General features: G+C 41.4%; 1 protein-coding gene across 2 annotated transcripts in view; it reads left to right on the top strand.

Moving 5' to 3' along the window:
• Positions 1-341: 341 nt before the first annotated feature.
• Positions 342-24,625, top strand: part of IL1RAP (interleukin 1 receptor accessory protein) — a 145,303-nt gene continuing 121,019 nt past the window's right edge. Inside the window, exon 1 of one of the 2 annotated variants that reach the window (XM_010850699.1) lies at positions 342-550. The gene's annotated coding sequence lies outside the window, so the exon portion shown is untranslated. The remainder of the gene's footprint in view (positions 551-24,625) is intronic. The other variant, XM_010850700.1, reaches the window with a different exon arrangement.

Below are 24,625 nucleotides of genomic sequence, written 5' to 3'. Positions count from 1 at the left end.
AAGAGGCAGTGTGATAGCGTTCTCGACCATGAGACCAGGATCTTGCAATGAGCCCAAGTGTACGTCTCTGTGTGGAGCAGAGGCACATCTACCCGAAGTGCCTGGCGTCTTGCCAAGCTGCGGGACCCACGCTCTCCTCTGAGCGCTCCAGTCTGCCCAGGAGGTGGCGGGGCGCCGAAGGGCCTAGCGCAGCCTCTGGTTGGCGGGCCGCGGGCCGGGCGCCGCTCCTCCTCGCCGCGGGCGGGGCTGCCCTTGGTGCCGCCCCGCGGCCTCAGCTCTTGGAAGCCCAGAGCGCGGGTGGCTGGCGAGCCGAGGCGGCGGGTGGAGCCTGAGCCGCGCGGCGGCGGCCAATCGCGCAGCGGCAGGGGAGGAGCCCCAAAGGGGGAAAAAAGAAAGTGCTGCGGAAAGTAAGAGGCTCATTGCGGGAAGACTGGCCGGATTGGGGTCCCCGGGGCTGGGCTTTGGCCAAGCGCACCGAAAGATTCGGTGCTGGGCGATTCTGCACTCACTCCCGCCGCCTTCACCACGTCCGCTCTTCTTCCCAAGAAAGGTGAGTCTGGTGCGGTGATGAGGGCTTGTGGGATCACCGACCTACCGAATCTTAGGGTGGACGGATTCTGACAGATCTTCTCTTTCAACCCTGTTTTACAAAAGGGCAAACTGAAGCATAGAGCGAGGCAGCGGCTGGAATAGGTCGCACAGCTAGTTAGTGCCGTGGTCAGGACTCGAACCCACTGTCCCGAGTCCCATCCTTGCTTTGTAAACATTTAAGTAACGCAGTTACGGGAGGGCTGCGCGTCGCTGCACCCTTCTCCCAGCTCTGAGGGATCTACCTTGGTATATCCCCGCCTTGATTTCTCCGGAGTGCTGCTGTGAACCATGAGGATAGATGGGGGCAGTGTATCCCAGCGTTGCCACTGGGTATCACGTCGCTTCCAGCTTGGACCTGTGACAGCCTGGGTAAAGGCTGCTTACAGCTTCTCTCCCTCTTTCCCGACCTGTTTTCTCAGAAACATGCCCCGCCGAGGGGGGTCTGTCAGACTCCTGGTGGGTTCAGTGGAGAGGTGAGGGACATCCCAGCACCAGTCACCCCGTTTGGTACCCTGCTCTCTTCAGCCACAGGGGAAGCGGGGCCAGTGATTCTGTGGGAAATACGATGCTTCTCCTATAGGATTAGCTGACCTCACAGAACCATAGCCACTCTCACTGCTAAGTCCTGGGAAGGAGGGAGGCAGCTGAGTTGCACAGAAAAATCACAAACATAAAAGCAAACTTCTGCCGTTTCCTTTAAGAGTCAGTCCCCAGCCTGTCTTGCCTCCACCCCCTGGTTGTGAAATCCTGAAACACTGCTCTGCTCTAGGGATCTCAGGTTTGCTACCAGCTGAGGAGGAGGATTTACCTGGCTTTCTCTCCAGCTCTGCCACGTTTTAACTGTGTGAACTTGGGCAAGTTATCCAGTCTTTTTGATACTCAGTTTTGTTTTGTTTTTTGTTTTGTGTGTGCCTGTGTTTTTGGTCCAGCCGTAACATGGAGATTTTAATGGTCACAAAGAGTCCTTAGGTCACTTGGGAGGATGAAACGGGGTAATTCAGACAGCATGGTTATGGTAGCGCCTGACTTGGCACCTGGTCAATTTGACATTGATGGCAGCAATTGTAAATATTGTTACATGTTAACCTTCGAGACAGTGGATGTTTTAGGAAGCTGATTTTTCAGATAGAGTGATTTTTTTTTTTTTTAATCTGAATGTTGTGGTGTTTCCTTCTTTGGAGTTTAAACAGCTCTTTTTTAGTGTTTTCTGAATGCCCTCTACATGTGACTTTGATCGTAGATGCTTGACTTGGAATATGGAATGTTTCTCAGTGATGCCGATTCCCTGCTAGTTTTTAGGTCAAACCTCAGTTCTGTGAAACTTTGATCTGAGGCTGCCTTTATTGGCAAAGAAGGTCTTGAATTTGATGAGAGGTAGAAAGACAAGAGGAGAAGTTACAAGTTTCATCTATGTTGCAGACTATTCTAAGCCTTTTATTCCTGCTGTCTCAGGTCAGACAAGCAACTTCATACTTTTCAGCTGGTATAGGAAAACAAGAAGATTTACATGCATTTCTTTTGGATTATACAGTGGTGCTCCTAAATTCAGTCCCTCTGGACACAAACATCTAATATAAACACAAACGTCCACATGTGCCCGCCCTCTCTAGTCATCCTTTATTGTTGGCATTACTGGTATTTTAAAATGAAGTAGTGTCCCTTATATACCCCCACCTGGAATGTAACAATTGATTTTATTCTGATTGACTTCATACAGTTATATACTATTATCTCCTGGCTGTGCTATAAATCCCTGAACTGAGCATCCAGTATTTATAGTTGGTTGCCTGCTTCACGGTCCATTGCATACTGGAGTGTGCAGGGTGGGGGTGTGATACACCAGGAGGAAAGGACAGAGTTTGGCGGTACCCCTTAGGTAGCTCCCACACCAGGAATTTGCAGAGGATGGGAATGCTTGCTTCTGTCAGCCTGTTCCGTGTGCATGCATTGTGATGAGCTGCCCAGGATACATCTGAACGCGTGTCTGAGAGACCGGGGACTTGTAGGGAAAAGGAAAATGTTCAAAATAAGGTCAGAACAAGGGGATGGGAGATTGAAAGCTGACTCCTTTTAGTTCTGGTTTTTCAAAGAAAGGTTATTCAGTTATACCTTTTCTCCTTATCTAGACTGTTATATATATATATATATATATATATATGCCTTTACAATTTTCAGTGTATTCCATATGTATTATCTTCATTGCTACTTACTATAGCCTTGAGAGAAGGACATAATAGGCATAGTAATAGTGGAAGTATAAAATGATGATATGATAAAGTATGAAAAAAACCAGTTTTCTGATCAAATTCAAATTCCATCTCTAATTCCTACATAGCTGGGTAATACTAAGCAATTCATCTCACTGTTTAAAGTGAAAAAAATGCTTACCCCAAGGATTCATATAAAGAGTACAATAAGTCAAATAATGTAAAATGAGTCTAGTGAGTAGGTGCTCATTAAATGATATCTCTTCTTAGCTGATCTCAATTTATTGAGAAGAAAATTGAATGAGAGTCAGAGAAAGGAGAAGTTGTCAAGGGTCAGGTGGTTAGTAAATTTCAGTCTTAGAAATACAGTTCACATCTTTTGACTTCTAGTGGAGGGCTTTTCCCATCACTTCCTGTCATCTCTCCAATGACATTGTTAGCAATTTACTTCAGTTGTTAGGGTGACCTTACTTATTTGGTGACTTCAGGGTATTCATTTTGTCCTGAAGAGGATAGTTCTTTGCTGAGAGAACTATGCTCTGTAGAGTTTGGTGGGACAGCTGTCAGGAGAAGAAGTTTCAGAGTGATGAATCTCTAGGGCAGCCTGTCTGCTCACTTGAGTTTGATGTAGTACACCTTTAGTTCCTAGGCAGAAGGGTACCATGAAGACATAAAGTGCAGAGTTATGTCATGGCTTTCTTCCTGTTCTGGGTGGTTTCTTCTTTCTGCCGTCCTCATGCTAACACTCAGGGTCTTAAAAAGATTGAGGAACAAATGCCATGAGTGACCACTGCGTTTTTCTCTTCTTTTGTCCAATTCCAAGGATGGAAAGGGTGGGATATAGTGAACAGTGTGCAGAGGCAGCGTTTATAGGAAAGACCACTGCCGGCTGGTGATGCTGATCAGTGGTCTGGGGTTTCAGTCTTCCCGGTGGAAACTGATGGCTGCAGGCTCATGTAGGAAAATGAACAGATCTGTTTCTGCCCCAGACAGTGGGGCCATTTATCTGTTGAGACTCCCCACAGGCCTTCAGGTTTCTTTGCTTTGCAGCAAGCAGACCGGCTGGCAAATACATTTAGGGGAGAAACACTGTGCTTCTTGCTTTTGGCATCTGCAAGCATATGTTTGCTTTTGCCAAAAGGTAGGCAGTCAGCGTCATCTTACCTGGCACAGTTAGAAAAGCAGAAAGGAGCTGGAGAAAATCAGAGGAAGAGCAGAAGAAAAAGCTAAAGGTTATCTTTGACATACACACAGTTTCATTTGTTGCTCAACTTTGTCAGGCTTTTGCTGGTGACACAGATGTAGGATCTGGTGAGTCACTATTGCCTTGCCTGTGAAATATTAAAGAGAGCCACCTACTGTGCTCTCTACCCATTTTGGAAATTGTTCTGTGGGAGAAATAGAAACCCCAAAGAACAGGAAGGTTACAGAACATTTAGTATCGGGGATTTGCAGGGATTCAATCAGGTTAGCTGCTCATTTCCTTTTTTGTATTGAAAGTGAGCATGCATGGCTTACATTGACAAGGTTGTTAGGGGACCTCCTTCTGGTCTGACCATGTTCTGACTAGCTCTAGCAGCTGTGGCAATGTGGAGTCTTAGCGTCTGGAAGGTTCCTGAGGCAAGTTATTATGCTGAGAGTGCCTCAGTCTCCTCAGCTAGAAAACAGGAACACTGACATCTACCTAGAAGCTTGAGTCTGTCTCAGCACCTCATTCATGAGAGGTATTTACTATACATTAAGTCTTCTGCCATCAGTTCTTTTAGTTTATTAATTTGTTCAGTTGTGAAAATCAAAATTTAATGATTTTTGATTAAATCATTCAGTGATCTGCTTTTAGTGATCCCCATATGGCTTGTACTAAGTGTTTTACCAGCATCATATCATTCAATCCTTATAGTCATCCTGTGTACTTTTGAGGCAACTGAGACTCAGAGAGGTTACATAGCAGGACATTGTCATGTAGCACAAAGCAGACACCACTGCTGAGACACATCTTTGCCTTTCACTTTAGAGCTAGGAAAGACCTGAAATTCTGCTCTGGACTAGAACTGAGGACCTGAATTGAGACCCACGACCCACCCCTCCCCGTTTCATCTTCTGATCCTGGTATTATCTTGCCTGTGCTGGGGGAAGCCGCGTTACCTTTGGGCCTAAAGTGTGAGAGAGCTGGTCTAGTGAATCTTTAAGGCTCTTCTGCTGCAATGCATTGTTATTTTTCTCTAAGATTCCTTTCAACTCTGAAATTCTATCACCACATCTCTTTGTAAAAGTCAAGGCTAGAGACTGAAAGGGAAATGAAGAGAAATAACCTGATTGTTTTATGCCAAGAAACCTATTTTCTGGTTAAACAGAGGAGGGCAAAGGAAATCAGCATTCATCAGTGCATGTACTTCTGTCATTTCATTTAAGCATAAAATAACTCTCAGATCTATATTATTGTCTGGCTTTTACAGATGAAAGAACTGAGGCTCTGAGAAACTTAGAGAATTGCCCACAGTTATCCAGTTAGTGAGGATTAGAACCTGTGTGCCTGAGCACACAGCTCTCCGGTCAACTCTCCAGTGTTTATTGGACACTATACCATAAGACCTGAGGACTCACATAGCTAGATTTATCAATGTCTCCTCCTGTATGCTCACACCACACCACCTTAAACTACTATCTCCTTTCCCCTACTTTTCTTTCCAAATCTGCTACTCAAATTTTTCTTGATTTTTCCAAGTTTTGGAGACCCTTTAAAATGCTTGTAACATATTCTTTCTGTCTCTATGATAATTATAAGTTTAAAAAAATTTTTCTTTTTATTACTGTTGGTCAGTAATTTGTCCCTTAGTATTCTTGTACAAGTCCCTGATGAATACCTAAACAACTGAGGGTGTGGTTTATCCTGCCCCATACCTAGTGCAGATCCTGTACTCAAAATGTGCAGAGTTTAAGGAATGATGGGTTCATGCTATGTCATGTACTGTAGCATTGGCTTTCTAGTTTTCTCATACTTTATCACATGTATTCAGTTAGTCATGTCCAATTCTTTGAGACCCTATGGACTGTAGCCCGCCAGGGTCCTCTGTCCATGGGATTTCCCAGGCAAGAATACTGGAATGGGTTGCCATTTCCTCCTCCAGGGGTTCTGCCCAACCCAGGGATTGAACCTGCGTCTCCCCCGTCTCTTGCATTGCAGGCAGATTCTTTACTGCTGAGCCACACCAGGGAAGCCCATACTTTATCATATCATTCATTATTGCAAAAGCTGTCTCTACAAACTAATAAAGTAACACTATTATTATTTTTTTAAATTTTGTGGTCACAAAATAACACAAAGGATGAGGAGTCACAAATTTTAATAAGCTTGAATGTCACTGGCTCAATCATGGAAAAAGACATTTTAATCCCAATAATACAGGGCATTTTGTGCAAACACAGTGAATGATGACTCTGAAGTTCATGCTTACATGTATTGACAGCAAGGCCCGTGTCAAGTGACATAAATGAATTACCTGCAAGAAAGTAGGAAGTTTCCAGGGAAGTGGGCAGCTGCAGTGAACTTTGGTCTTGATTTCTAAGAGCAGTGAAAAAGTCCAGCTCTTACTTGATATAATTGGATGACCTTTTATGACTAGTTTATATGTAGGAGATGCCTGTGGTTTTTTCCTGTCCAGCCTGTAAGCCCTTATGATTACACAGGCTTCTTTTCCCAATCAATGCTAAAAGCAACAGAGAAGAGAACCAGTCATTTTATAAACTCTGATAGCTGAAAATGTTCTCTTCATAGATATCACAGTTTCTTCTTTAAGCCAGTTATGGTTAGATGCTATGGTGACCTAAAAGTATGGTTGTGTAAGATTATGGGCTTTACCATCAGACCATCTTCCCTGGGTTTGACCTTGAACAACTTATATGGTCTGTCTCTACTTTATTCTCATCATCTGTGAAAGGGATAATAAACACATTTCATTTAGCTTTTGGTCGATGTCAGTCAGATGCCAAAACATTTGTTAAGATCATGGTGTGTAGGAATTTTAACCTTTATTAGAATTAACAACTGCAGTGATATTCACGTGCATGCCCACATTTATACTGTATTAGAAACTAGAAGGCCTAGGTTGAAATTAACAGTTTTTGGTTTTTGTAGAATTTTAAGCCCTCAAAATGCTTGTTATTATATACAATGCAGACAAAATTTATTTTTCTTACAATAATCTGAGGTAACCAAAGTAAATGTTTTCAGCATCATTTAACATCCTGAGTTTGAGAGGCTGAATATTTGTGGAGGTCACACAGCCAGTGAAGAGTGGAGCTGGGACTTGGACTCTAGCTTTCTAACTCCAAGGTTGTGTTTTTTCCCCCTTGATCATTCAGTCCACCAACCCTGGTACTGGTCAGTGGCTTTTCCTTCTCTGAGAGTCCTTTTTCTCACCTCTAGAATGAGGAATTTGGATGAGGTGCTCTCCAAGGCATGGTGTTCTATGAGTCTGTGCCTGTAGAGTGATGACTTAGAGGCACCATGGGAAGCTAAGAGTAGAACCGTACTCTTAGTTCCATGCAGGCATCCACACATATGTCATGGCACGAGGAATGTCCTAAAATCCAGGTACCTGGCAGCCTTCTTGACCTCAGTGAGAATCACAAGTGAGCTCAGGACTAGGAGGCAGATCCATAAAGACACCTTCTGTGTCCTTACGGATGTGATGTTGCCACATTCTCACAACCTGCAACTGTTTTCCCCTTCTGGATCCAGGTTTTGGGGTGGGAGGAGTAAACAGACACTTGGATTAGGCATATTGACATTTATTGTTTGGTAAATGAAAAGAGATTTATATATATATATATATAAAATAAATATATATATAAAGGAAGGAAGCTCTTCCTAAAGGAAGCTCTATAGCACCATTAATCACCATAGTAGTATGTGTTAGTTGCTCAGTTGTGTCTGACTCTTTGTGACCCCATGAACTAGCCTGCCAGACTCCTCTGTCCATGGGATTCTCCAGACAAAAATACTGGAGTGGGTAGCCATTCCCTTCTATAGAGGATCTTCCCAAGCTAGGGATCAAACCCTGTTCTCCTGCATTGCAGGCAGATTCTTTACCATCTGAACCGCAGGGAGGTCCCTGTTAACCACCATAATCTTCTACAACGAAATAAAGGAATAAAATATGTAGCTTGAATTTGGATTGTTGTATTATGAGTGCATATTTTCTGCTTTCTTCTTTTGAGCTAATTTAGTGCCCATTGAAGAAGCTTGGCTGTCACTGAAATAGATATAGGATTTCATTCAGCTTATAGAAATGATGGACACTTCTGAGTGTAATACATACTAAAGATCACTTTTCTGGAAGATTATACTTTCATTTTCCAGTTCCAGTGTAAGACAATGACAGGGTTGGGCCCTGAATGGATAAAGTGAGTAAAGAAAAGCTGGCTGGCTTTGAAGTCTGAGTTGGATTTGAATTCTAAATACTGATTGTTTAGCCTGCCCAGACTTAGTTTTGTCATCTGTGAAATGGTAAAAAAGTCTGTTCTAGCCATCTCCTAGTTAGACAGACATCTATATTTATATCTACACTTATATCTATATATTTAATTATAGAAGTTAATGTAAGATTAAATATATTAAGTCCATGGCTCTTAATATGTGTCTCCTAAAAGGCCTTCTTTATCTATTCCTCCCTCTTAACTCAGCACTACATTTACTCCAAAACCTTTCCCTCATCTTTTTTTAAAAGTCTGTATTAAGTTTGCTACAATATTGTTTCTGTTTTGTGTTTTGATTTTGTGTTTGGCTGGGAGACGTGAGATTTTTAGCTCCCTTGCTACTGCTACTGCTAAGTCACTTCAGTCGTGTCCGACTCTGTGCGACCCCATAGACGGCAGCCCACCAGGCTCCCCCGTCCCTGGGATTCTCCAGGCAAGAACACTGGAGTGGGTTGCCATTTCCTTCTCCAATGCATGAAAGTGAAAAGTAAAGTCGCTCAGTCATGTCTGACTCTTAGCAACCCCATGGACTGCAGCCTACCAGGCTCCTCCACCCATGGGATTTTCCAGGCAAGAGTACTGGAGTGGGGTGCCATTGCCTTCTCCGCTTTAGCTCCCCTACCAGGGATCAAAGCTGCACACTCTGGTTTGGAAAGTGAAGTCTTAACCAATGGATCACCAGGGAAGTCCCAGCCTTTCCCCTTTGATGAAACTCAGATAAAACCATGCTGAAGCTGAAGCTCCAATACTTTGGCCACATGATGGGAAGAGCTCACTTATGGGAAAAGACCCTGATGCTGGGGAAGATTGAAGGTTGGAGGAGAAGGGGACAACAGAGGACGAGATGGTTGGATGGCATTACTCACTCAATGGACTTGAGTTTGAGCAAACTCTGGGAGACAGTGAAGGACAGGAAAGCCTGGCGTGCTGCAAGCCATGGGGTCACAAAGAGTCGGACACAACTGAGCAACTGAACAACAACAACAACCACAACAGATAAAGCCAGATAAAAAGTGGGAATATACCAAGTAGGTACTTCAGCCGGTCTGAGAAAATCTTTCCCAGTTTGGCCATCACTGGAGATAAATGCTTGGTAAACGCCAGGAAATAAATATGATAATTAACTTTAAAACATTTATAAAGTTTTCAGATGGAGGAATTAAACCAGTGATAAATTGTGGAGCGTGGACCATCTACATCTGAATCATCTGGATAGTTTGTTAAAGTAGCAGGTACCTAGGGCCTCTGTACTGAAGTCTGGGAATTGCTAGATTAAAATTTTCTATACTGAGAAGCAGTGTATTCTAAGAGTCCACAGTCATTTTACATAGGTTCAAATTCTGGCTCCATCTGTGTAATACAGGACAAGATATATAACTTCTCCATATAAAATGAGATGAACAAAGTAGATTACTCATTGGGTTGTTGTGAAAACTAAGTAAGTTAATATCTAAAAAGTACCCATAAGACAGACCAGCATAAATAACCACCCTTTATTTTTCTCAGCGTATAAGCCAGTCTTTAAGATACCTTGCAAGACCTCCTATGATTTCCATTCTGTTTCCTCTTTGACTCAGGGTCCCAGATAACTACATGGCTAGCTTCTTCATCTCCTTGAAGCCTTTGCTCAGTATCTGGTCAGTGAAGGATATTTTGACTGTTTTATTTTTTGTTTGTAAACTGTTTATCTTATTTCTTTATTTGGCTGCTCTGGGCCTTAGTTGCGGCACTCGAACTCATAGTGTGTCATGTGGGATCTAGTTCCCTGATCAAGGATTGAACCCAGGCCCCATGTATTGGGAGTCCTAGCCACTAGACCACCAGGGAAGTTCATTGACTGCTTTTATATCATTATAAAATTGCCCCTCATCCTGCTTCCTGTCCATACTCCTGGCATTCCTGATCTTACTTACCCTGCTCAACTTTTTCTTTAGTCCATAATAGTTATCACCTTGTTGGCTTCCACATGCTATTTAGTATATTATCTATTGTTTAGTGATTAGTGTACTTTCACTAGAGTAAAATCCACAAGGGCAGGGACCTTTATTTTTCTCACTGCTGTATCCTGGGTACCCAGCAAAGAGCATCTGCCTAAATGAGGCAAAGAGCATCATGAGTAAATGATGAATGAGTAAATGTAAAGATGTTAGTATTATTTATCCACATAGAGTAAAAAGAAATAGATGGAAATGGATAAGTAAATGAATTACAAACTCAGGTTCAATCCCTGGATCGAGAAGGGCACTTGGAGAAGGAAATGGCAACCTACTCCAGTATTCTTGCCTGAAAAGCCCCTTGGACAGAGAAGCCTGGCAGATTATAGTCCATGTGGTCATAAAGAGTCAGCCATGACTGAGTGACTGAACAACAACAACAAAACAAATATAAAATAATGAAATAACCAATTCATTATATATACATACACTTATGCTGCTAAGTCACTTCAGTCGTGTCCGACTCTGTGCGACCCCATAGACGGCAGCCCACCAGGCTCCCCCGTCCCTGGGATTCTCCAGGCAAGAACACTGGAGTGGGTTGCCATTTCCTTCTCCAATGCATGAAAGTGAAAAGTGAAAGTGAAGTCACTCAGTCATGTCCGACTCTTCTCAACCCCACAGATTGCAGCCCACCAGGCTCCTCCGCCCATGGGATTTTCCAGGCAAGAGTACTGGAGTAGGGTGCCATTGCCTTCTCCACATACACTTATACATATAGGCCTATGTATGTGTACATGTATATTAGGATATCGACTATATATTTAGAATATTGAAATATAAATTTATATGTGTGCAAAATATGTGTGTATATATAAGTGTGTATATACATACACTTAGAAATTGTCCAAAATTGCCTTGGAAAGCAGATGTGATTGAGGTGATTCCTTGATGTTAACATTACTATGAATAGTTTGAGAAAGATACCAAAGGAAAAATATATATGTATATGTATATATGTGTATATATATGTATACATGTATATATATGTATATGTATATATGTATACATGTATATATATGTATATTCCTTCTCCAATATATATATTGGAGAAGGAAATGGCAACCCACTCCAGTGTGCTTGCCTGGAGAATCCCAGGGACAGAGGAGCCTGGTGGGCTGCCGTCTATGGGGTCGCACAGAGTTGGACACGACTGAAGTGACTTAGCATATATGTATACACATAAACAGATAACCAATAAGTAAACAGACAAAATACTAATAATTTCAGGATAAGAAATAAGGGGAAATAGAGGCTGAGATGAAAATAATGACAACAACAACAAGTTGGAGGCTGTTGGGGAGGGGCGGTTTTAAGTAGAGTAGTCGGGGTAACATCTCTGAGAAAGTGATGTTTGAGCTAGAAAAAAGACTGAGAATGAGCCAGGATCATTCTGGACATGGTTGAAGTGGCAGGGGCCTGGTGAGAGGGAAAGAAGGGCTGGGAATGAGGTCCTAAGAGAAGCAGGGACTAGATCAAAGTGGCCTGCAAAGCCGAGGTAAGGGGTTTGGATTGTATGCCAAGTGCAGCAGGAAGTTACTGAGAGAGCTAAGGTAGAATGATGACTGGGTTTGACATATTTAAAACCTCAAACAGAGAATGAAGGAAAATGGAAGAATTTATTTCTAAGGTGAAGAAACAAATTGTTCTGATCTCATGTAGGTTCCTAGAACAAACGAGGACACAATTTAGTTTCATTGATGAGTCATTCATAGCCTTTCTTTCCCATCGTATTGTCCAGCAAAACAACAAAACAAGCAGGTTAAATAGGCAAAACCACTTTCCTTTTCTTTTTCTCAAACGGTATCAGTATTTTTTCCAAATACACTAAGTAATCAATGGATATGTATGCACTGTTGCTCAATTCAATTCAGCTGGAAATTTTACAGTTCTTGTGTAGGTGTTTTATGTAATCAATCCCCCAAGACATTGGACCTAGAGCTCTTTCTTTATGAGATTTTAGGTACCATTTTCTGAAATCTGCTCTCCTAAAGGGTGAGCATGTGAAAGGCAAATTTAATTCTACCCGAGATCAATTTCTTCTTGCTGGTCTAAAAGTCTAAATGGCACCTAACTCTTCTCTCTGAAAGTAGAACTTCTCCCTGAAGTCTTTACTGACACATGCATAAGTGGGCTCATACATGCCTCCTGATAATGTAAACTTTACAAGTATTAACTTATCAAAGCCTCAGAACAAGTTTAAGAGGTAGGTGCTGTTATAATCACCATTTTACAGAAAAGAAAACTGAGGCCAAGGTCACAGAGTTAGTCAACTCTAGAGTCAAGTTTGAGCTTGGGCAAGCTTAACCATTGTTCCATATTGCTTGCCCTCGATTGTAAGAAGTGGCCCTCAATATTTTATTTATCTCTGCATGTTCCATTTCACGGTGCTTCCTATGAAGGAATAGTTCAATAAATGTATTGAATCAGTGAACAAATGTGTGACCTTTTAAATTGTATTATTTTATTAGCATACAGTGATAAATATGTGGGTTTTAGACTACAACAACCTGGGAAGGGAAATGTACTTAATCTCCCTGAGATATGGTAAAATTTGTTCACATCTCTAACCCTGTTTCCTCATTTGTGCTATTGGCATAAGGATGTAGAACTTTTTTAGGATTAAATATGTTTATAAAGTGCTTAGCAGAGTACCTGCAACATAATTAGTACTTAGTTCACTTAAGCTACTTTTATTATTTTCTGAACTAAAACAACCTCTCCAAACATGCTTACACACACCATTTAGTTTTTCAGTTACACTAGTTTTATTAACGTCCTTTAAAAATCAAAGCCCCAAATCCAATCATATAATCAGTGTATAATTTTGTTCCAGGACCCATTCTGGTACCTTGCCCTCAGCAGGACACGTCAGTAGGTAGAAGGGCCGGTCATGGGGAACAAGATGGGGTAAAGGTGCTGTAGATATGCCTTGAGTCTATCCTCAAAACATCCCCGCAGACACCATTTCTAATCCTGCCCATCTCCAGCCAAACCTGGCTTGATGGAAAATTATTTTATCTTCCAGTGATGGCCCCAGAGCGTTCTGGGTGACTAAGGAAAAACAGCCAAAGACTCAAATTTTTGCCCCAGATAACACTTAATGAGGCTAATTTATACAACTTGCCAGGCTTTTAGGACCTCTTGCTAATCATTATCACTAATATTGATCCAATGCTTCTTGTGTGCCAGGAGCTGTGCTGAGTGCTTTATTTCCATGATCTCATTCAATCCTTTCTCAAACGCATGTGAGTTTTAAATTTTAGTTGTGAACTACGGGAAAAAATTTTAAAGGGCCACAGTTGCCTCCTTGTGTGTTTTGGGAGCTGTGATGATAAAAAACAAATATTTCTTACGAATGTTTTTTTGCCACATTTTTCTTCCAAGCAAACTGAGCAGGGTTGTAACACCTTTAGCGTCTCCTGGGACCTTCCCTGCAGTGAAGAGGTGTTTGGCAGAGAAATGAGGCAACGGTTGTGGGGGGAGGCGAGAAGCTTCATTCCAGCTGACAGTTTATTTCGCCCTGGAAGAAGCCTGCAACAATGAACTCCGTCCGATTTTGTTGGCTGCCTTTACTTGCTTCTTGGTAGGAAACCAATGTGGTGCTGATTTATAATGACTTTCTTTTCTGCTTTCTTTATGAGATATTTTAAAAGGTGTGATTTTTTTTATGGTCCCACTTCTCCCAAATCTGATGATTTCCCTGGAGCAAAAGTACACTAGAGAAGAGTACCTGAATCATAGTTGACACTCATTACACATTTGTTGAATAAATGCATGACAAAATAAAAACAAAAATTCCTTTTTTTTCTGAGAATGGGTGCTGCTATGGGATTTTTAAATGATGAAATCCCAATAGCTTTTACATTCTTTGTTTTTGTTTTAAAAGTTCTTTCAAAAGAAGATTATTCTAAAATATGTAACATTACTTAATATTGGTGATTCAGGACAGTTTATTGGATGGACTGTAATTCCTTTAGAATTTATTGAGGTGAGATCATTTACTTGTATATACTAAATGGCCTCAAACTGGTATCCTTTCAACTTGTATAATCTGATTTTCATACATTTTCTCTTTCATTGTCTGCTATTATTTCTTGCTTTTAGCGTATTTAACTCTACCAGTTATCTTGCATGCTCTGTACAGTTAGCTTTTTCTGTTTTTCTATAGGTTAGGGAGCCAACTAATGAGTTTTACTAGAACCATGTATAAGATAAGAATAAATAGTGTTGGATTCAGACTGGAGAGGCTCTTATTTAAGGGAAAAGAATTGAAAGGTAAGGTGGCTTAGAAATAATCTCCATATAAGTGAGAGAATGCCATACACAGTAGCGTTAGTTCTTGCTTACCCATGTTATTAAAAAGGGATTGGTGGTATGGATAATTCATTTACTCTTTTGAATACCAAGCAGTTTTTCAGATCCTTCTGTAGTTAAAACCCTGATGAGATTTGGAGATTCAATTGTGACTACATAAGCACAACTCCAGAAGAATAAGAATTTATAGATCATTATGAAAGAAAGATGCACCAGAGGTTGTATTGATAATATAACTTGTATAATAGTTTAGCCTAAAAGTCTATAATGTAACTTTTAAAAGATATGTGGCAAAATATTTTGATGTTTTGAAGGAAGAAGCAGCTGTGTCACTCAGGAAGTGGTTTATGAGAAGTGGTATTTGAAGTGAATCTTGAAGTGATGGACAGGCAGGTTTTGGAAACAGAGAGATTGGTGAGGAGGAATGAATGACGAATGACGTATGCATTGGGGACCGACCAGGGAAGCAGAAATGATATGGATGAATGGTATGGAATGTGGAATTTGTCATAAGGATTAGCCTCACAATGGTGGGAGAAGCAGGGCAAAGAAAGGCCACAAAGAAGATGGTTGGGGGGTCACTAGGGATGCTAAGAAGGAGCCAGTAAAGAAATCTGTTGCCTTTGCCTTTGATAGGCAGGCAGTCAGGAAGAAATGCTGTGAAATGGAAAAAAGCCACCTGGAGCCTGCGGGACAAACTGCACTGCACCCCTTAACTGTCTTGCTGCATATCTAACTATATTGTGTGAGTGCCCTGCAAACGGACCTGATATTCTTATTCATGTGCTTCATAAATACCTGGCCTTGGGCAGGAAGACATTGAAGGAGGGATCTGGCAGGAGCTGAGGGAGCCATGGACCTATCTGCAGCGCCCACCTAGGAGGTGAGCCACCAGATCAGCAGTATCATGCATTGGATGCAGTAGTACCCAGGTACCTAGACAGAGCCTCCCAAAGCAACTTCTGCTGCTTTACTTCTCCCCTGCAAATCCCACACACATTTCCTTTTGGCCAGCCCTAACTCACAACCATGCAGAGAAGATGATTCTGGAAAACTTAATTCCAGTTGAACTAATCTGATGAAACTAAAAACCACAAATGATACTACAGATAAAGGAAATATGATGAACACATAAAGCAAAGGAGGGAATTGGGTGCCTTACTGGTCAGAGCCCCGTTTGACCAGGAGATGGGTACATGCGCACTGGGGTCACTGGAGATTGGACTTAAAAACGGTGAGTAGAGACTATGTTTTGAGGACTTTACATACTCAGTTGAGGAATTTGTGTTTAATCCTATGAGGCAGGGAGAAGCACTGAATATTCTTGAGCAAGAGAGGGAAAAAGTCAGACCTGTGTTTTAGATTGGTCTGGCAATTAGTGTCAAAGCATTGGGCCTTAGAAAGGGAATAGGTGGGCAATGAATGATCATTCTATTATAATAATCCAGGCAAGAAAATTTACATTTCCAGAGCTCTCTTCTGTTCTCACTGAAGGAGGTGACTCAGGGTCATCCTAAGAGTTGTTCAGGACCATCCTGAGAATAAAAAGTCTTTGTGTACATTGCAAGCCAAGCTGGTTTGATATATGGCTAATATTGTCAACTATAATGTCCTTGTGGCATACAAGATAACTGTCCTTTAAAACTCCCTAATGCTTCTGCTGTGGTGTGTGAAGAGCAAGAGAACGTGTGTATGTAGTTGGAAATGAAATTGGCTTATGCAACGGCATCAGTATCATTTTGAGAGGAAGATGCTATAATTTATTTATTTCCACTTAGTAAAATAATGCTTTTCGGTTTTACTGAGTGGTAATAGGAGTGTTCCCATATGTCGGTCCAGTGCCTAACAATTTGCAAATCACTTACATGTCCATTATCTCATTTGATTTGACAACAGCTCTGCAAGGTCAATTTGGTCTGAATTAGTATAAGTGAGAAAACTGAAGCTCAGAGGTGGTGATGACCATCGAGTGACCTCTTAGCCCTTGATGATTCAAGCACACTCACTGCAGTTCCACAGATTCAATGGACACCTTTCTGCCGCTCATCCTTTCATTTCACTCTGTGCACCACTGCCTGCTAATCTTCTTGGGACACATCTCTGGTTTGACTGTGTCTCTATTCTAAATCTGTCCATAGTTTTTGCACTTCACTGCCTTCAAGGGCTGTTTCTGTCTGGAGAGCAGGCTCCTTGTAACCCAGGTGTTACAGTTCCAGCTGTCTGACACCTCACCCTCCTGCAGGATTTTTACTGTCTTCCCCTCAAAGCACAGAACACCAAACATAGGGCAAAGAGGAAAGCCTCCTTTACCTGAGCAGGTACCTTAGCATCCTGAGGAGATGTACACAATCTGAATTAGGCCATTCCATAAATCTTCCCTAACAGTGGTTCCAAGCACATATTCCTGCATGTTTAACAATCATATCTTCTGGCTTTTTACTTGTCAAAACACAGCAGAACTCAGTCACTTATCTTGACATTTAAAACACACACTTAACTCAGTACTGTATGACTGAGATTTCAACAGTGAACAACAAGTGCGTACAAAAGCTATAGGCTCCATTCAGTGCACCTCTGCAGTGATTTGTTCTCCTCGAGGGGTCCCTATGGTATAGCAAGTTAGGATGACAACTTCAGGTCCTATACTTCAGGTCATCTAAGGTTGTTGCTGTTATTAATGCATAGCACAAGGGAGCAGGAGGAAGTGTACAGAAATCAAGCTTCAAGGAATACTTGCAGGAATTCTCTGAGAAAACTGAATGTAGAGTCAGAGAGACTAAACCTCTGGCTTTGCAAATAGGCTGGAAAAGGATATCCCTGGTTTAGAGTTGGTCAAACCTGTCTGTACCTGGCCTTCCAAGTTCTAGTCCAGTGTACTTTCTGCTCTAATATACAGCTTCTCCTGCTTTGGTTCTCCCACGTGAGCATTGCCCTCATTTCTTTCTACCCAACAGGTGCGTTTTCTGCTTCCTGAATTTGCTACAGTATGTAGGGGAACATTTAGGAGAATTGAAAGCTAGACTCCTAGTAATGAGAAAAAATAATTATAGCTAAGGAATTGGAATGCTTACTATGTGTTGGGTGCCTTATGAAATTATCTCACATGATCCTCATACCTGTAATGCCATGAGATGTCTCACTGACCCCGCCCACAGATAAGGAGACTCAGCCTGGCTAAGAATCTTATACAGCCATTGGGGATTGGAGGCCTGGTCTCTGGGATTCCAAAGCCCATGCTGAAGCCAGATGCTTTGTCCCACTGTGATGCAGTGTCCCCTCTATTCTGGGACCTCATCACATTGCTTACGCACACATGAGCATCTTGTAAATGATGTTAATTGCTGCACTGATCAGTCTGACAATTTCCTAGATATCCGGCTTGGGTGAGCTAGTTCACTGGTTATTTCTGGCTTCTTATTGCTTTCCATTCTCCCTTTTCAATCTCTTTTCAAGTCCAGGTAGCATAGAAGGTGCCTTAATGAGTTGATGCCACTTCTTCCTGTTCTAATGGCATTTTCATTTCCTCAGTATGCTTTTCTCACTTTGAGGTTTGGAAAGATGAGTAGAGGAATAAGAACTTTCCAAAAGCCCAAGTCTCCCAACTTTGGGAGCTCTGTGGAGACTTGAAAATGATGCTTTCAGATACTGGAACTACTGGGTTAAACGTCCAAAGGTTTCTATCGAAGAGAGAGTCACGTTCCTCTTATGGCTCCAGAGACCTCAACCAGGACAGGTAGGCAGAAATTCCAGGGGATCAGAGTCTTGCCTGACATAACGAGATGCGCGTACCATTCAGGTCACATGAAAAGTGAACTGGTCATGATTTCACCATCCCTAGAGATATTTAACCACCACCCCCTACCCCCATATCCACTTGGCAAGGATATTACTGGGAGAATTAAATATCGGAAAAAGAAGTTTGAATTGAAATGACTTTTGAGGGCCTTTCCGGCTTTGAGATTCTGTCTTGAATTCACTTAGAAACTTTATCTTGGGAATAAAGGTTTGCCCTTGTTATAATGAACACCATCTAGTGATATCGCCTCCTCCCTCCCCACTGTGCTTCCCCCGTCTGAACAACTACTCGATTTAAGAAGGGGACTCAGGATGAGGAAGGATGTGGTTTCCTCCCGCTTGGCAGCACTTCGTGTCAGAATGGAAGCTTGTGTCTGTGCCTGGCACGGATCCGTGGGGCCCTCTTACCAGCCCGGTCGTGTCTGTGACCAGAACACGTGGGAGGTGCACTTCCGTATAGAAAAATCTCCCCCTGGCTGCCAGCTCTGGATTGTTGTTTTTCAATTGCTAATGAACGCGGTCTTGCTTAGGGCAGACCTCTTGGAAGAACTGAGACACACCTTGAAACAAGTCTGAATCAGATCAGACAAGCTTCCCCTGCAAAAGAATCCCTCTGCAGTTGGCAGCATGTGAGAAAGTGTCTTTGAGAGCCTTTTCTTCTTGCCATTTCAAAGGAGAGCCGCTTGCAGCCCAGGATGACAGGAGTGCAAGGCTCCTGCCCCCACCCCCATTTTCTTTTATTTACATTTTTTTAATTGGCTTACTACTAATCTGAAAGTTGTGCTGTTCAGAATTGATAATGGATTTAATATCAGAATTGAGATAGTACCTCTGTTCTTGAAAAAAGGAGTGTTAGAATGATAGAAAGTGTCCAGGAATTGATTAACAGATTGAATTTGAATGAATAGGAAGAGACTTACCAAAACTGGCAGTGGGTCATTCAGACGGATACTGCGTGTAAGAATGGACAGTGCTTTTCAATTAAATGAGATGATCTTTTCCGCTCAGGACTTAAAAAGGGTTTACCAATGTCCAACCCAGTTCAGCTTTTTTTTTTCCTCAAAGAAATGCTATATAGCTAAGTATGCTTTGAGCTTCCCTGGTGGCTTAGATGGTAAAGAATACAGCTGCAATGCAGGAAACCCAGGTTCAATCCCTAGGTCAGGAGGATCCCCTGGAGAAGGGCATGGCTACCCACTCCAGTATTCTTGCCTGGAGAATTCCATGGACAGAGGAGCCTGGCGAGCTACAGTCCATTGGGTCACAAAGAGTCGGACACAGCTTAGAGAATAACACTGTTTTCAAGTATGCTTTGCTGAAATCTATTATAATTGGGTATCTCAAACTATGAAGTCATATCCTTTAAAGGTAGGCTTCAGGAACTCACAGCTGTCTGGTCAGGCCAACCCCACTGTCCTTAGGAAATAAACATATTGAAAACGTCATAGCTGCAAGAGTATCTTGGGATCTGGTCCAACACTGCCTGGGGGTAGCTTGGCCAAGACTCATGCATACACCATACATCTTTATCAAGTTGTGGGACAAGAACACAACTTCAGCTCCCCTGGCAGCAGGCTCATGGCTCCTGGGCCCAAGTAGCTGTCGTCCTTTGACCATTGCTTGACTAGAAATGACACTCTGCTAGGATATAAATGGGATATTATTTTATGGGATGGTTATGTTTCTTAGTAATTTTTCAGAGTTGGAAGGCAGCATGGCTGCAACAGAGAAAAGCTTGAACTGTGAATCAAAAGCCATCTTTTCACATTTCACAAGTGAACTATTGACCTCAGGAAGGTCAGCTCTCCTTTTTGGGCTTCTGTGTCCTGAATAGTATCCCAAATAAAATTATTTGACTTCCAAGGCCCTTTCTAACTTTCTAGAGGTCACCTTGATAAGAAGATAGATAAGGAGGGGGTTAATTAAAAAAAAAAACAACAATTAAGAATAAGATAAGGCTTAGGAAAATCTGTCCTCTATTTGAAATAGAGGAACTCTTTGTTGCAACAAGCATTTACTGCAAATACATGAAACTTCATCTGTATAGGTATTGGATAATACAGGATATTCGGATTTCCCCTTTGCTAAGACCTGACTAGAAATATGAATCATAGCTACAGGAAAACTTAGAAATCATCATTTAAGTCATTCGTTTTACACGTAATTAACCCCAAGGCCCTTATCCAGAGTTACAGGGAGACCTGAACTACTGCCTTCTTGGGCAATTCCCTTTCAAATGCATTGCCTATTCAGTTTATTTAGCAATGATGAGTCTTTAGAAAAAGAATCAGGCCAGATTCTCAAAGTTGATTTCTTCCAAACAATAGTTTGGTGACTGGAAGAACATGTTGACAAGGAGATTTGATTTATGTGTGTGACTTATTTCTCCCATGATAAACATCTTGTACATAAGTTCCCTTTTATGCAACTCTTTTCTGGCCGACATATAACACCTTTCTTTCTCTTAGGTTTAGAAGGTCTCTTTTCCTTGGAAAACTACACCTTATAACTCATCTTCGGTTCCTTATGAGGGCCATTCACCTTGACAATTCTGATTATAGTGTTTCTTAAGGTAGAACCTCAGCTCTCTTAAAAAACTCAATTTTTTCTAGGATGTGGAACATTATGAAAAGTTAAGTTTTCAAGTCCTAATTACCAATTTTTTAATCATGAGATAGCCACAAACATGGGATAAGATTCAATCTATCCTGGATTACTTTGGTCACCTGATGCAAAGAGCGACTCTTTGGAAAAGACTCTGATGCTGGGAAAGATTGAAGGCAAATGGAGAAGGAAGTGGCAGAGGATGAGATGGTTAGATAGCATCACTGACTCAGTGGACGTGTGTGAGAGTGTGCTTAGTCACTCAGTCGTATCCAACTCTTTGTGACCCCCTGGACAGTAGCCTACCAGGCTCCTCTGTCCATGGGGATTCTCCAGACAAGAATACTGGAGTGGGTTTGAGCAAACTCTGGGAGATAGTGAAGGACAGGGAAGTCTGCCTTGCTGCAGTCCATGGGGTGGCAAAGAGTTGGACACAACTTAGCAACTGAACACACACATATTCTGGATTATAGATCTGATTATTTAACAACAAGCTGACCTTGGATCAGTCATGTTAGCTTTGTATTTTTGTTTTTCTGCCTATCACATTAGGTGGTTGTCCCAAGGTCTTCCACAGGTCTTCTAGGATCAATGATCTTATAACTTTTAATATTAATAGTATGTTTTTCTAAAGTGTATTCCATACGACACAGCTAGCTGTCTTATAGTGAGTATCCTGAGAAATTACACTTCTAATTAATATGTCAAAGCCATCATTTGAGCATCAGTTATTTTTTACCATGCATAATGATGTCCCCAGCACCTACTGAAATATTTAAGGCTCTAACACTATGCGGCCTCAGACTTCCATAACACTGTTTTTTATATTTCTTTTTGCTTTTTGTTCTCTTGTTTGCATTTTTTTGCAATCCTTTGATAATTTAATGGTAACATTTTGAAGGAAAACTGTATTTATTTTGGCTGCACCTTCTGGCTTGCAGGATTACAGTTCTCTAGCCAGGGACTGAACATGCACTCCCTCAGCAGTGAAAGGTCGGAGTCCTAACCACTGGACGGCCAGGGAATTCCTCCTTTGTTTTTAATACCGCAAGTTTCCCACTGCCATTAACATGCCTACTTAGAAAAAGATTTGCCTTCCATCCAAATTTGCTACTCTTCTGTGCTTTGGCCTAAAGTCTCAGATAACCAAGTTGTTAGAGTGAAGATAAGAGGAATGTACTATAAGTAAAGTTGACTGATTTTTTTTTTTTTGGTTGATGCAGAACTGTTTCTGGTTGCTGTCTAGCATACCATTACTGGCTCTGGAATGTTTACCTGGTGGCTGACACTGTGTAGTAACTGAGTTACCAACTGTTGAGGCATAACTATATGCCTTTGATCCTGTGTGTTTTCCTTTCCTCCCCTTTTAGAGATTATGTTGCTTAGCCACTGGAATCACTTCAGATTTTTACTGTGGTTTTCTGAGTAGATGCTAGGGACCTTATGGACTTTTTTTTTTTTTTTAATTAATACTAAAATCACCATAAGCCCAAGTATGGTATGAGAAGAGCAAATTGTTTTAAAATAATCAAAATGTCATCAATAGGAAAATGGTTAAATAACCCATGGTATATAACTGTTTAATAGAATTGTATCTAGCTATTAAAAGGAATAAAGTATAATTCTATAAACTGGTGTGGAAAATGGGAATGATATATTGTTAAATAAAAAAGCAATTTGTGGACCCACAAGATTTTATTTCTGTAAAAAAAGAAAAAAGTTATGTATAAAAAAATGGAAAAATCTGAATCTAGGAGTTACAAATGAATATGTTGGCAGTGGGTTTAATTAAGGCTGAAAAGAAAAGAGAAGGGGATAAAATGTTTTTCTTCCTATCCAATATAATTTTTTAAAAGGTTATAATAAAAGTTTTGACCAACTAGACAGAATATTAAAAAGCAGAGACATTATTTTGCCAACAAAGGTCCATCTAGTCAAGGCTATGGTTTTTCCAGTAGTCATGTATGGATGTGAGAATTGGACTATAAAGAAATCCCTGGGTTGGGAAGCTCCCCTGGAGAAGGAAATGGCAACCCACTCCAATATTCTTACCTGGGATATCCCATGGACAGAGGAGCCTGGTGGGTTACAGCCCATGTGGTTTCAGAGAGTCGGACGCAATTGAGTGACTGAGCAAAAGCACAGATCCATTTATATATGTATGGGTGATATTTATGTGTTCCAGGATGTTCAGGCTACAGAGCCATAATGCCATATTCACAGATTTTACTGATTTGGACAGACACAGAAACAAATACTGATAGAGGATTTATTAGACACCCTTACCTTAGGTACCTTTATCTTCTTTTTTTATTAGTAATAATGTTGGCAGAGGAGGCAAGGAATTTGCCCATTAGGGTTAGGCAACTTGCTTGAATATCCTAGGCATCCTGTGGATTCCCTTGACCTGAGTGACCATGCATTGACTCTGTGCTATGTCTTTCCATGTAGCATCTGTGCAAACCCTACACATTCTTCTAGCCCCATTTAGTTTCTTTTTCCAGCACATTATATTAAGAAATATTTCTGGAAATTGTCAGTTTTTAAAACATAAGTACAAATTATTTGTGATTCCACTGAACCACTGCTTCATTTTCTAGTTCTGAATGCCTGTCCCGTAAGAAGCTTGGGGCAGATCACATTTAGTTTTGGTTCTACACAAACTCATTTGACAAAAGGGTATTCAGCTGCTGATGGGCTATGATTTGCAGAAGGCAGTTACATTAAAAAACAATAATGATTTAGGTACTTAGTTATACATATAAAAATATGGAATATGAATAACATTGGACCAGACCTAACTTCTAGAATGTTCATTCTGCATGCTTTATTTTAACAGGTAGACTTTGCCTTATTGGTGATTAAATGTATGCACCCTACCCAAAAAATGGGCTTCCCTGGTGACTCAGTGGTAAAGAATCTGCCTACAATGCAGGAGACCTGGGTTTCAATCCCTGGGTCAGGAGGATCCCCTGGAGAAGGAAATGGCAACCTGCTCTAGTATTCTTGCCTAGAAAATGCTATGGACAGAGGAGCCTGGCAGGCTACCATCCACGGGGTCTCAAAAGAGTCAGATACGACCTAGTGACTAAACAAGAAAAAACAACCAAAAGGGAGTCAAATCCCTATAAGAACTCCATAATTTTTCCCTGGCTTGTCATAAATGGCCCACTTCTCATAATTCCTTGTCTTCTCCCCTTCAGATTACCCTCTAATCTTATAGATATCTTGTATTCTTCTAAATAACTCATGCACTTTTTGCTCCCCTTCAGATTACCCTCTAGTCTTATAGATATCTTATATTCTTCTAAATAACTCATGCACTTTGACCAACTTATTTTCTCCTTTTACAATTCCTTCTCCTCTTTCCTTCTGTCCCTTCCGCTCCACTCCCCGACTCTCCACTGTGTGATCTCTCTGGTCCCCACCACTTACAAAGACACATCTGTTTCCTCTGCCTCTCCACCTGTTTCAGTGCAGGGTCTTCTATATGAAACTTCTCTAAACCTATGAGCTAGAAGGAATCACATCTAACTTCAGGTTTACTTAGTTCTTTATTTACAATTACATTTTATGCCTTAGGCTGTTGCTTCTTAATTTATATGTGGTCCAGGGGGCAGCAGCATCAGCAACCTCTGG

This window comes from Bison bison, unplaced genomic scaffold (assembly GCF_000754665.1).
Source record: "Bison bison bison isolate TAMUID 2011002044 unplaced genomic scaffold, Bison_UMD1.0 scf7180017864294, whole genome shotgun sequence".
Taxonomy (NCBI): Eukaryota; Metazoa; Chordata; class Mammalia; order Artiodactyla; family Bovidae; genus Bison; species Bison bison.
The sequence above is the reverse complement of the archived record's forward strand: the minus strand, read 5'-3'. Positions and strand labels throughout refer to the sequence as shown.